Source organism: Eulemur rufifrons, chromosome 20, assembly GCF_041146395.1.
Source record: "Eulemur rufifrons isolate Redbay chromosome 20, OSU_ERuf_1, whole genome shotgun sequence".
Classification (NCBI taxonomy): Eukaryota; Metazoa; Chordata; class Mammalia; order Primates; family Lemuridae; genus Eulemur; species Eulemur rufifrons.
The window spans coordinates 52541366-52555839 of record NC_091002.1 but is presented as its reverse complement, the minus strand read 5'-3'; the positions used below and the strand labels follow the sequence as shown (position 1 = coordinate 52555839).

General features: G+C 41.1%; 1 long non-coding RNA gene across 2 annotated transcripts in view; it reads right to left on the bottom strand.

The window, feature by feature from the left end:
• The window catches only part of LOC138401138 (uncharacterized), a 53005-nt gene extending 39781 nt beyond the window's left edge, over window positions 1-13224 (bottom strand). For both annotated transcript variants that reach the window (XR_011236423.1, XR_011236422.1), the window contains exon 1: window positions 13133-13224. This is a non-coding gene — a long non-coding RNA (uncharacterized lncRNA). The remainder of the gene's footprint in view (window positions 1-13132) is intronic.
• Window positions 13225-14474: the final 1250 nt, after the last annotated feature.

The window sequence follows — 14474 nt, the reverse complement described above, 5'->3', positions numbered from 1 at the left end:
GAGTTAGGGATCAAACTGAGGTGTGTCTACCTCCAAAGTCCATATTCTTTCTGCCACTTTACAGTGCTTCCCAAGCTTACTGACTCTGAAAAATCAGAAAGGACTTCAAATGTGAGTTCTGCCACTTACTGTGTGACTAGTTTCTAAGCTTCTTTAGAACAGTTTACAAAAACAAAATAAATGTAAAAAGAGGACGCTAAAAACTCACTGTGGAATAAAACTTTTTAAAAAAATAACATTTTTTTAAAACAGCAAAATGTATGGAATAATTCTAAACACTTTTCTCGAATTTATCTCAAGATTCACTTTACCTTCCAACAAACAGAGACACCTGCATGTCCATTCACAAACATAGAATGTGGATGAAAAACATTTTTTAGTGACTACACTGCCAGTCTCTAAACAAGAAATACATCATTTCTCAGTAAAAAAGTCCACAGTGACTACACTGCTTTTTATTCTTCTTTACCCTGTGAGAAGTGCTTTCTGCAACACATGCGCAGTCCAGGATGTGGCATTGCGGGGTAAGAGAAATGGCCACTGAACAGAAAAAGACTACAAGAGCTTGTGAGCAAGCAGTAATACAACACAGAAAAGGACATAGCTAAAAACAAGGCAAAACATCGACAGCCTACTCTACCCTAGGTAACAGGTACTTTTCCTGTGGCAAAGGAAAAAACATTTAAATTATAAAACTCTTAAAGGATCTTTGATTGGCTTTAAAAATTGCTACTTTAAGGCCCAGCACAGTGGCTGGCACCTGTAATCCTAGCACTCTGGGAGGCCGGAGGAGGAGGATCCCTTCAGCTCAGGAGTTCAAGACCAGCTTGAGCAAGAGTGAGACCCCATCTCTACCAAAAACAGAAAAAATTAGCCAGGCATGGCGGCGCATGCCTGTCGTCCCAGCTACTCGGGAGGCTGAGGCAGGAGGATTGCTTGAGCCGAGGAGTAGGAGGTTGCAGTGAGATATGACGACTCCACCGGCACTCTAGCCCCAGCAACTGAGTCAGACCTGTCTCAAAAAAAAATTGCTACCTTAAGACCTAAACAACTACTTGACAAGACTGGGACTGGTAATTTCCAAGGATGCAATACACCAATACATCTCAGCAATTCTTCCACAAGAATTTTCACAGTCATAAAACAAAAGTCAAATCAAACATTAACATAAGAATTCTTACATGCTAAAGTTTCTTTTTCTAAGAACTCCCTCACTCTGACACATAACAAGGGCAGCAATATCTAATAAAACTGTAATACTACACATAGATGAAGGCTGTCAAAAAAACATATTTTTCTTCTAGAAGTATTTTAATATTAAGACATCAGTAGGACTTGGGTGGTCTAAAAAATATGAACATATTTACAGGCCCATATTTCACCATAGGGCTATTTAAAATAATTCTACTTTACATAGATAGAGTCAGGAACGGTTTTTGTTAGCTAGTATAAAACAATCAGGCTATTGTACAATGGTGACAGAGCTCTTGAGAAAAAAATTACTGCTTAAGTAATTCCTGTCTCCAGTTGACTCTGCCACATTCTGCTCTCCATAAACACCATTGTTTTTACTCACAACTTTGCTGACAGCTTTGCCCTTGTCAAACAAAATTTTCACTTTCCAATAAGACCCTTTCAAACTGAAGTAATAAAAAGCAATGCTTATAGGATCATAATATTTGCTAAGGTAAAATGTTATAGAATACTATGTATAATAAGATCTTACTTTTGTGAAAAAGCATATATTCACTAATTTATCTGGAAGAACATTCATCAAAATATTACCAGTGGTTGGTTATCCTGCAGTGGTAGGATAAAGGTTTCTTCTTTACCTTATATGTATTTTCTGATGCTCTATATTAAACACTTTTTTTCATATGTACATGAGAGAGAACAATTTGAGTTAGAGGATAGGAAACGTAGGTGTCATATTTTATAATAATTCAATACCACCAGTTCAAATCCACTTATTCAGAATTAACATAAAGCAAATCTTGCTCAAGAAATACCAATAGACCGGGCGCGGTGGCTCACGCCTGTAATCCTAGCACTCTGGGAGGCCGAGGTGGGCGGATCGTTTGAGCTCAGGAGTTCGAGACCAGCCTGAGCAAGAGCGAGACCCCATCTCTACTAAAAATAGAAAGAAATTATATGGACAGCTAAAAATATATATAGAAAAAAATTAGCCGGGCATGGTGGCGCATGCCTGTAGTCCCAGCTACTCGGGAGGCTGAGACAGGAGGATTGCTTGAGCTCAGGAGTCTGAGGTTGCTGTGAGCTAGGCTGATGCCACGGCACTCACTCTAGCCTGGGCAACAGAGTGAGACTCTGTCTCAAAAAAAAAAAAAAAAAAAAAAAGAAATACCAATAAATTCCCCTGAGCCAACAAAGTTCAATTTTTAAACAATAAACTTCCTCAGATAAGAAAATGATGCCTGTAATTTCATGTCTCTTTACTGGAGAGCTGGGGGGAGGGTTGGAAATGGGCTGGAATGTCCAGGTAACCATAGGAAAGATAATAGGAAAAAACTCAAGAAACAAGACAGAATCATTTCATTGATTTAGTGACATTTATTTGTAGAAGAAATCACGGAGTAGCAGAAGTAAATGATCAGAAAATGTAAGCAAGCACTTCAAGAGTAATAATGGACAAAAGAAGAAAAAAGCCAGAAAAAAAAACCCCAAAAAACTGAACTCAGACATATTTATGTAAATCATAGGGGGGAAAAAAGGGTAGATAATGCTGTATCACTAACTGAATCAGATCTGCTTTCTTGACGAGAAAAGGAACACCTTTCAAAAGGCTTATTTACTGCTCAGTAGCGAAACCAAGAACACTCTCAGAGGAATCTGAAGATCTTTTGTGCCTGCTTTGGAATAAGCTAAACTATTAGATATGCAGTTAAATAATTAACATACAAACATATACATAGCTAATTTTATGAATTAAATGAATCTCAAAGTAATCATCAAATGTGAAGGGAACATAATTTTGAAAAAGAAAGAAGGTAAAGCACTGAGGTAATTTCAGTAACTCCTATGAAGAAATTATCTTTAAACCAAAACAGGTAACTCTACTAGATTAAAACATAAGAAATTGCCAATAGTCAAGCAAACACCAGCAATTTCACATGGGCCCACCCAGTGGTCTCCTGATAAATATTGAACCACAACCTCTTTTGAAAAAAAGAGCCCTGATTTGTAGCTTTTGCCCATTCCCATGTTGGAACTGTCCCACCACGGCCAGTTTCAAGCTGCCAGATGATGGCACTGAGCGCGGAGTCGGAGCGAGAGGCACAGGCACCTCCCCAACTCCAGCACACCATGGCTCCACAGAACACGCTGAGGATCACAGCAGTCCCCAAACTGTCCCACCCTGTTCTAAAACCAGGCTTTTGTCTGATTGATCCAATTTCTGTCTTCCCTAGGTTAGAAGAAATATGCTGTTGACAGTTTAAAATACTAGTACACTAAAATCATTCATAACAAAGAACAGATGAGACCGGTAGCTGGTTTCATCCATTCAACCTGTTTGGTGCCAGGTAGCGTTCTGGGCATTGTGGACAGCAGGGAACAAGACAAAAGAAGTCCCTGCTCTCCTAAGAAATATATATAAAAATACATAATTTCAAGGACTGAGAAATGCCATGAAGAAATTAAAACAGTAATGGGGAAGCTATTTTAAACTGAGTGGTGAGTTAGGTGATATTTAAGCTGAGACCTTAAAGTTAAGAGGCCAGGCTCAAGATCTGGGAAAGACCATTCAGACAAAGGAAATGACTAGCATAAAAGTCCTAAGGCAAGACCAAGCATGGCATGTTTGAAAAAGTGAACAGACTAACTTGCATAGAGCCTAATGAGCAAAGGTGAGATTGTCTGAGAGGTCGTCAGAGGCAGGAAGATCTCCTGAGCCCAGGAATTCAAGACCAGCCTGGGCAACACAGCAAGATCCCATCTCTAAAAAAAAATTCTGCTCAGCTGGGCACGGTGGTACACGCCTGTAGTCCCAGCTACTCAAGAAGCAATGGCAGGAGATTGCCAATGTAAAAACCTCCAACAGAAGTCTCCTAGATTTAGGGAGGGATTTTCAGTGCACAAAAATGTATTGGTATGCCTGTCTTCTTGGTACTGTGCCACCTATTTAACCCCCCTTAAAAAAGGAGAGGAATATAAGTACATTTATTGTTTTGCATGGTAAACTAGCAGCTAGCTACAACAATCCCAGGAGTTATGATCACACCACTACACTCCAGCCTGGGCAACAGAGCAAAACCATGTCTCTTTAAAAAAAAAAAAAAAACACCAAAAAAACTGTGACTATAGCTGAAATAAACTTAGTGGTAGGACTACACACCAGCTCAGAAATAAGGATCTTATTAACCCAAGATGGTTACTTCATACGTGAAATGCTAACATATGAATTCAAGTACGTCAATGTGGAATTCTAATGAAGATGACCTAATTAGTCTATAAAATAGATTCACTATGTTGTTCAGGCTAGGACCATTTCAAAACCATAGGCAAACACTTCTAGTGTATCATCCAAAATCATTTTATTTGGTATGTAAATAGACTTTTTAAGAATTATAAAGGTCATGTTTATTTTAACATGAAAGAAAAATATAATACCAAATCTGATTTTTGTTCAAATTAGTGCTTAGGAGTTAAAGTAAAATATCAGCATATCAGTCTAAATTGCATGTTCATATTACAAAAACTGCAAAGAAATATACACACACATACACACCCACACTCCCTATAGCCATGAAAACCAGGTCCACATTATGGCCACATAAAAGTCCCACAAGTCAATAAAGACAAATTTTTGCATATTACACACAAAAAAGGAAGCTGTGTAGACTGGTTTGAGGAGAATTTATACTTGCACATAAAATTATTTATTCATTCAGGAACTACCAAGCTAGTCATTTCAACAATTTATCTAAAAGATTTTTTTTTTTAATCAACCAAGAGGAAATGAGACCTACAGCTCAGGGAAAAAGGTTAAAAGAAAAAAAATCTTGTCTCAGCAGAATGAAATACTAAAAATCTGCATATCATTAATTCCCCTTGCACTCTCATTTCCCAACTAAATATCAGTTAAACTGCATTTTTAGACTATCCATTTAAGTCTGTACAAGCATTTTTCTTTTTCTTTTTTTTTCCTTTAAGAGCCCAAATAAGCATATATATTTAATACTACTCAATAAACTTGTGATTATTGTAGCTAGCTGCTAGTTTACCGTGCAAAACAATAAATGTACTTATATTCCTCTCCTTTTTTAAGGGGGGACTAAATAGGCAGCACAGTACCAAGAGGACAGGCATACCAATACATTTTTGTACACTGAAAATCCCTCTCTAAAACTATGAGACTTCCATTAGAGGTTTCTACAAAAAAAAAAATAAAATAAAAACTGCTAAGAATACCATTAGGCTTTCTCAGTAATTTCTCCTTTTCTTTAACAAAAAGAGTTGAGCAAAACACAGAAGAACAATGAAGTTTTGGCTCCTGATCTCACCTGAGCCTACATCCTTGATAAAAAGGGTATAATATAGTCCAACTTGAAGTGTCTAGTCCATGAAAATCACCAACACTCAGAACTCAAGAAATGTAACTGAAAAGAAATATGGGACAAGCCCAGAATAAATTTTTTACATGTTGTCACTCTATTTCCAAACCAGGTTTTCCTCTTCTTTATTTCATTTGCCTTAGCTCTCTTCATTCCTTTCCTACCTCCTCTGTTCCTTACCATTTCACTGTGTATTTTCACTTCCCATACACGAAAACTGACTTGAAACTTACTTTATATTCTTGTATCTAAATTTGTTTCTACTTAATTCTTACAGGACTATACGGTTTTAGGTGAAGTTCAAATACTTTCATTATAGAAACATGCACATAGGCTGTAACCAGAATCAGGAGTAACAAGACAAGCAACCATTCATTCAGGAACTGTGAGTGCCCATCATGAGCCAGCCAGGGTCCTGGGGACTCTGCAGTGAATAAAACAATGCTCTATCCCTGAGGGCATGAAAGCAAGACTGTGCTTGGCAGGTTCAAGAAACCTGGAGGATGCCTGGGGGCCAGAGTAGAGGAAGCCAAGGAGAAACCTGATTGTGTAGGACACAAAACCAGAGAGGTAGGAGGTACAGATCAATGGAGGCTCTTATTCACACAGTAAATATTCTGGCTTTTACTCTCAAGGATATAGAAAGCCACTGAATGGTTTGAACACAGGAGTGAAATAACCAGACTTTCATGTTAAAAGGATCACCCTGGTTGCTGGGTTGAGAATAGAAAAGTGCAGAAGCAGTGGGGAGACTAGTGACTATGAAAATAACACAAGCAAGAGGTTATAGTTGCTTACAGGGGTGGCAGCAAATTGTGGTTCCATTTATAGTTAAGGCAGCATTTAAAGTATATAAAGAATGTACTTTCGTGATAATTATTTGAATTAGATGTGGGAGTATCAGAAGGGAGTATCAAGATGTCTATGAGGTCTGGGGCCAGAGAAACTGAAAGAGGGAGTGGACATTTAAAAGATGAGGAAGAATGGAATGGAAACAATTATTGGAGGGGGTGTGAGAGAAGAAGGAGGTGACGAGTTGTTCAGTTGTGATGTTAAATTTGGGATCTAGATGTCTAGTTAAATTAGACATCTAGCTGAAAATGTTGAGTACGCACATGAACATACAAGTCTGGAGATTAGGAAAGAAATTCAGACTAAAGACAAAATTTTTAGTTAGAAATATATAATTCTAGCTAAATGAGATGAGATCACAAGGGACTAAATATAAATACAGAAGAGGTCTAAACGTGTATCCCTGGAACACTGCCTCATTTTTTAGAAGTTGGAGTGATGAAAAGGAACCAGCAAAAGAAACTGAAAATAAGCAGTAATATCCCAGAAGCAAAGGGAAGAAGGTTTCAAAGAAGAGAACATTATCAACCACATCAAATGCTGTGACTGCTGCTATATTCACTGACATTAGAATTCACCAAAGAGGTCACTAGTAACATCAAAAAAGAGCTGCTATAGTAGAATGGAAGAGAAAAAAAAAAAAAAAAAAAAAACCTCACTGTAGTGGATCCAAGAGAGAGAGGGAGTACTGAAGACCACAAATATCAACTTTTCTGGAGAGTAGTAACTAAAGAAAGATGTGGCGTTGAACAATGTTTTTTAAAGATGGGAGATATCAGTATCTACATGCTGCATATATATCTATATGCTGACAGGAATGATCCGGTAAAAATAGGACACTGACGCATGTCACTGGCATGCACAAGGGGATGGACATGGAAGCAACGCAGTGTCCTTGAGAGGAGGAAGGGAGAGAACCCAGGGCAGCCGTGGAGACCGGGGGGAAGAACAGCAGAAAATGCAAAGAGCAAGGGCAGAGACCTGAGGGACACGGAAACGCTTTCTGATCGCTTTCATTTTTCACACACGGGAAACACGTTATCAGATGAAAATTTAGAAAAGGTTAGAGGTTTGAGGAGAGAGGTGAAAATAGTCCTTTAGGGGAATGCTAAAGTGATTCAACCAGGGAAATGTACTGGGATTACACCACTGTCAGCAACACAAAGGGCCTGCCTGAGGTCAGCGGTCAGGCACTGAACGGGAGACCCGGGTCAGCATGGCTGTGTTTTCCTCAGAGCACGGTCTACTGCCCAGGTGCAGGCTGAACCAGATGGAGAACTGCATGTAAACGGTGTGGGGTGGAGGGCTGGCCAGGGGAGTGCAATGGAGGAGCGCCCTACATGCAACTGAGGGCGTATGAAAGGGAGAAATTATAATAGCGGACCATGGATTCAAGGCAGGGAAAATATTCAAGTAAGGATGTGCAGGAAGGGGGACAGTACAGAGGTGGCAGAAGCAATGGACTGCAGGTCCCAAACAGACAGAAGTACTGTCAAGGGGAGGGTTACAGTTGTCCCACGGGGGTTTGGTTCACGGAACCCCACCATACCAAAATCCCCAGATGCTCAAGTACCAGATATAAAATGGGTAGGTGTTTGCATATAACCTATACATATCCATAGACTTTAAAGCATCTCTAGATTACTTATATGTAAATGCCATCTAAGTAGCTGTTATCCTGTAGTTTTTAAATTTGTCTTTTTTTTAGAGACAGGGTTCAGTGTTTTTGATCCACAGTTGGTTGAATCCTCACATGTGGAACCCACAGACACAGAGGGTCTACTGTATCTGACAGAAGTTGGAAATAGAGGATGCGGAGGCCCCAATGGAATTATGCCAAATGAAATATCCTTAGTAAAGTATGGGCAGTTCTGGTTAAAATGTTATAGAACTACCTTAAACACTAAAGCAAAACGTCACCCTGGGCAAAGTGGGCCCGCAGATGAGAAAAGCTGGGAAACAAAATTAAAGATAGAGAATTATATCACAGGAATTGTAGCTGGGGGTCCCAGACATAGAATTCTCAAGAAAACTATTTCCAGCAGTCCTAGGGCATCAGCTTTGAACAACCTGTCCAACTCAGAAGGCAAAAATGCCAGATCACCATCAGATGACCTAAAATAAACCATACCTTCCCCTCGATCCCTTTTCCACACGGAGCTGGACCCTGAGCAGGTGAGGACATCATACTGAAGTGAATCTGGCAAAGTAAAATGAGAAATCAAGTAGGAATCTTCCTCCAAAGCAGGCTTCTAGGTCTGAAACAGTGGGAACCAAAGAAGAGTTCAGAATTGTGTGAGAGTCTCAACACTGATTATACTGAACTGCACCTTCTAATGACTAAAATAAGATTATGAATGACAAGTAACCACAAGAGTTTTTATTACCTGAAAGTTACTGGAAAAGCTATCTGATCTTACTAAGAGCTCATGCAGAGGTAGAGACTGAATCTATGGAGGGTCTGAAGGCACAGTGAGAACTGTTTTCTGCTTAACTTTACCAAGTCCCATCCACTGAACATACTAGTTCCACAGATACTCATAAATTTCCACTACATGTAAGGTATAAAATATACACAATGCTAGATGTAGTAAAAATTCATTTTTGCTTTACTAAGCAAAAAGTGAAAGCAAATTATTAAGTCAAATAAAACAAAAGTCGTTTTAGGTTTGAGTACAAGTACAAAATTTGATCATGGAAGATGTCATAAGAAATCTTAGCATGAGTTTCTAAGCAGGCAAGCAACAAAACAGAAGTATCAGGGCTCACCATTTAGTCATTTTCAAAGTCACCTCTATTTAATCCGGACTTATCTAACGCATTCTAGGAAAAGGAGTGAGTATGTGTTACCATAATTTTGACTGAAATACATTTACAGGTATTTTATAGTGTCAAGATAAAGACAATAAAGACAATTTATTACCAAGTATGTCTGGCATTTCAATTCAGAAACCCCATCTGGATGCAGTCACAGAGCAGTCTCAACGAAATTCTAGTCCATTCATAATTTGGTAGTATTACAGAAAGATTCAAGCATACTTAAGCTTTGAACTGAGGCAGCAAGTCAATATTTAATATGCTAAATTCCAAGTTTTTCCAGGAAGTATTAAAAAAATCAGAAAAAATGCTATCACCTAACTAGCAAGCAAGCATTAAGGATAAGCACATGTTTTACTCAGTTCCTCTCAAGAATACACAGGGAACCTACAATGCCCCATTCTGACACATTACTAACATTTAACATTCAATAAAATGTTAAAATATTTGTTTCATAAAAACTGAGATAAGAAAACACTAAAACAGGCCAGGTGGGGTGGCTAGTACCTATAATCCCAGCAGTTTGGGACGCAGAGGCTAGGAGTTCCAGACCAGCCTCGGCAACATAGCAACACCTTGTGTCTACAAAAAATTTGAAAATTAGCCGGGCATGGCAGTGCAAGCTTATAATCCCAGCTACTCGGGAGGCTGAGGTAGGAGCATTGCTTGAGCCCAGGTGTCTGAGGTTGCAGTGAGTGACAGTCATGCCACTGCACTCCAGCATGGGTGACAGAGTGAGACTCTGTCTCTGAAATAAAAAAAAAAAAAAAAACACTACAATAAATCAAAACCAATAAGCATGTTTCATTGTGAGTGAAAAATCTTATAAAACCTTAAAAAAAATCCCAGATTCTTCCTAAAACAGATGAGAAACCTAAACATTTTCATGTTTTTTAAAAAGACAACTGGGAATTAAAAACATAATAGCAACCTATACTAGACAATAAACGTGAGAAATCTGTTATATAGCATTTAAATAAAAATTTTAAAATTTAAAAGTGTTTTCTACAAATGCTAATTGATAAACTCTCACAATCTACACAGGCAAACATGGGCACAGCTGCAAATGCCTTGTTAGCATCATTCTTAATCACTTGATTAATTACATCTGAGAGAAAAGAAATTCCTTCTAGATCACTCTGAAGGGTCTTACAAAAAAATGAACCACCCCCCACCAGCAGACACATCTACCTCGATGAAGAAAACACCAACATTTCAAATATTCCAACAATTACAAAATAGGATAATCCTGGAATTTACTCAGCCTCAAAACATTATGAACTACTCCAACACAGGAATAATACTTTAAAAACATTTACAGTGTTTTCTAAAGTACAAAAAATATGCATTATGAATCCTGATTTCTTAGAAAAAATTATTTTAACATGTCTCCATGCTGTTGATTGTCAAGAAATCTGATGATGTGCTTATCCAAAAAAAGATGCCAGGCACTTTTTATTTAGCATATCACAGCCTGCTTACATTGTTCTTTATCATCGCTATTAGATTTCTTGTCAACACCAGACTGATAGTGGTAAATTGTCAAGAAATACACATTTCTTCCTCCAAGAAATACACATTTAAAGAAAAACTATCACAACTCTCTACCACTAAAATTTGAGGGATTCCTTCCCTTATTATTTCTAGGAACAACAATCATAAAAAGCTAATAGCCAGTAAGTCTAAAATCTAAAACTTCTATTTGAATGTATACATTATTTTCAAAAATGTATAAACTAATATAAGCATTGACAAGTCAAAAGGGTCCACCAAAATTCAAAAGCTAACTGCAAAAAAAGTAGTAATCTACATTATTTTGTAAAGATCAAGATTGGCTTTGGAGTGCATTAACTCAGACTTCTGAAGAGGCCAAATATTGTTTTTAAACATACATAAATAAGATAAAAATAGGCAATGCAACCTTACAATAAATGCAATACTAAAAATTTCATCTTTTTTTAATAAGCACTTTTATCAGTTGTAAAACTACAGGTAAAGTTCATATATGGAACCACAAATTATTACTAAAAAACCTTCCAATTTCAGCACTATCAAGTTAATACCGTATTTGTTTGTAAATAGTAAAGAAAAGGACAAAATAAATTCCTGAAATGGTGCTTTACTTAAAAACGTTTCTTATGGAAAAGGAATCCAATGTTTACCATCAGTGATTTTTAAAAATAGAAAATATTGTTGTTGCAAAGATTTACAGAACAGAGAACCAGAAGTCCATGACCTTTCAATAAATACACTGTACTAAAATCTTCTTGTAAGAGAGAGATAATAAAAACACCAGTCTGTTAAATCTCTTCCTCCTTTCTTTTTAAAATGTAGATAGATTTTACTAAACTGACAATATGAAAGTGGAACCCAATAATCTTAGCCCTCTTAAGTTAGTTATTAACTTTTAAATAGACTGTTATGAATTTACAGTTCCTGTAGTTCACCTGCCACCTTTCCCAACCTAAAGCAGGCACTAGGGGTTGAAGACAGTCTCCACTTGCAACATCGATTATAAGAAAGAACTTTATGCTCATTTTAAAAAAGGATTATTGTGAGTTTTGTTCGTCCCCAGAAACACCACTCAACACAGATCTCAGCACATGATAGATGTTTAATGAATATCTGTTGAGTAAATGGTAATGTTTAATTGTATTAGTGCAACATTAGGTTTTTTTCCTGCTTCAATTTACAGTTCTCCCTTTTTGGAAAAGAAACTCAAGACCATAGCAGTCCCTCAAAAGCACATAAACAACTTTATTCACAATGAAAAATAAAGCTGGGTCTCAAAATACAATCCCAGCGCCTCTTTATGTTCTCCATTATTTTTAAAGAAAATGAGAAATAAAGCCTGCTTTTAAGAAATAGATTATGTATACCAACTTTCCTCAAAATAAAAAATTCACATTTCAAACTTATTGTCGATGTTAGTAGTACTGAGAGTAACAACTGATGGTTCCAAAGTAGGCACAGATTGGGTAAAAATCAAAACCAAGCATATAAACAAAACTACATGTTTTTTGCCAACGTTTTTCCCTTAATCTTAGTCAAAAGGGTATGTGACTAAATTTTACTAGATGTGAGACCAGCTTTGTCTGATGTTTCCAGATTCATTCAACAAATATTTTAATGAGCATCTACTGTATTCCAAGCCCTTTAATGTTTAAATTTGCAAACTGCACACCACCACCGAATGCCTCTACGAAGCCTTATCATTTAAAATAATTGCAAGGTAATAAGGAATCTCAACACTGTTTCTTGCGCACATTAAGTCAGTGGATTGGGGCGCTTTTTCAGCCGTTAAAGCGGCATCAGCGAGCCGCTACCAACCACACCCGGGACCCAAATCACAACTAGCAGCCACAGCCGGTGAAACCACCTGTGAGAGTCGCCCGCGCTCGTCCTCCGAGGAGGCGGCCGGGACTTCTGCTCCGAGCCCAGCGAGCTCCGCTGCGGCGCCTCAGGCGACAGTCGGGGCTCCGGAGCCGGGTCCCCGCCCCGCCAACCCTCACCTGGAGACCCCGAGCCGTCCCCGCCCGCCCCTCGCGCCACCCTCGCGACCGCCAGACCCGCCAAGTGGGGGGAGGGGTCTGCGTTTCCGCTTTACCGCGGCGGCGGTGGGCGCCTCGGTGGCCCGCCTGCCTGAATTCCGAGCTGAGCTCGGGTCCCTTCCTCAGAGGGAATGGAGGAAACCCAAAGGGCGGGTCCTCGGGGAAGAGACCTCGCCCGAACCTGGAAACGGAGCCGCAGGCGCAGCCCGGAGCCCGCAGCGCGCGGCTGACAGGGCCGGGTGGCGCTCACAGCGGAGCCCTCGGGGACCGGGGTTCGGGGCCTCAGGCCGCCGCCTAAGGGCCCGAGAGGGCGAGGCGCGGGGCCGGCGCTGCACTCACCGTCGCCTTTGTCTCAGCCGCCCGCTCCCGTAGCGCCGCTCTCTGGACGGCTCCGCAGCTCCTGCCGCCCAGACGCCCGCAGCTGCGCTCCCGGCTCCCTCCGCGCTGCCCAGACTCGCGCAGCCAGCGGCGTCCCGCGCTCTGAGAGCGGCGGGGGCCGGGGCTTCATCGCGCAACCGCCGCGGCTGCCATGCCGGCCCCGCCCCTGGGCCCGCCCCAGCCAGGCCCCGCCCCTGGGCCCGCCCCAGCCAGGCCCCGCCTCGGGATGGGCCGGCCGGCAGGCGGCGCCACCCCCACCTTGGAGCCGCGCAGGCTGGGCGGCCGCTGCTGTGGGGAACCGACCGCCCACAGCAGGGGGTGGAGCCTGCGCGGGAAAGCGCTCGCGGAAGATGGCGACCGAGCCTGGGCGGGAGCGCGCGGGAGCCTCTTCCCTGCCCGGCCCGCAGGCGGCTGCGGCTCGCGCCCGCCCGGCCGCGGAGGGGCGGCGTCTGCGCGCGGTGTGGGCCGCGGCCGCGCCCTGAGGAGGAAGCGGGGTGCCGCGCTGGCGGGGGGCGAGGTGTCTGTCCCTAGCAGTTGCGACCTCGAGGTCCTGAAACCCTCAGACCATTGTTTTTTTCAATGTAACAGTCAGAATCATTTGCCATTCACTGGCTTCAGGCCCGGCACTTCCAGCTGGCGTTTGCAATGGGAAAACTGTTCGTGCCCCAGACCTCTGTGACTCCTCCCCCGGATCGCTTACGTCCCAGAAGTCGGGACACGTGACAGTGTCCCAGTCTAGCGGCCAGTACTCCACCAAAGGACCCGCCAAACTCTGCCTGTGGTCAGAGGGACAGAGAGAGCCAGGTGCTGGTGTCAGGGCATCCTTCCAGCTGCTCAGGCCACAGACTTTGGCGTCATCCTTGGTCCCTCTCACACTCTCATTTTCACTTCCAATCTGCCAAGAAAGCTCGTTGGTTCCACTTCCAAAATAAATCAGACTAGTTCTCACCTGCGTTACTTCCAGCATCTCAATTATAACTCAGTGGCCTACTAAACCACAGGGCCTCCCTGCCCATCATCTACTCTGTTTACTGTCAAAACAGCCGGAATATCCTCTCACAAGGAAATGTCACTTAGCGTTGATACTTCGCCTGAGCCAGGTATTTAAAATTGCAACCGCCAGACACCAATTCTCAATCCTTCCTACCGCATTCTTTTTCTTTTCTTCCCATGACACTTCACACCTGGTAGCAATCTCTATGGTCAGCTTTCCGGATCTATGGTTAGGCATTCACAGATTCAACTAACCGCAGATCAAAAATAGTCAGGAAAAAAAAATTAAATAACACAAAAAATACAGTAT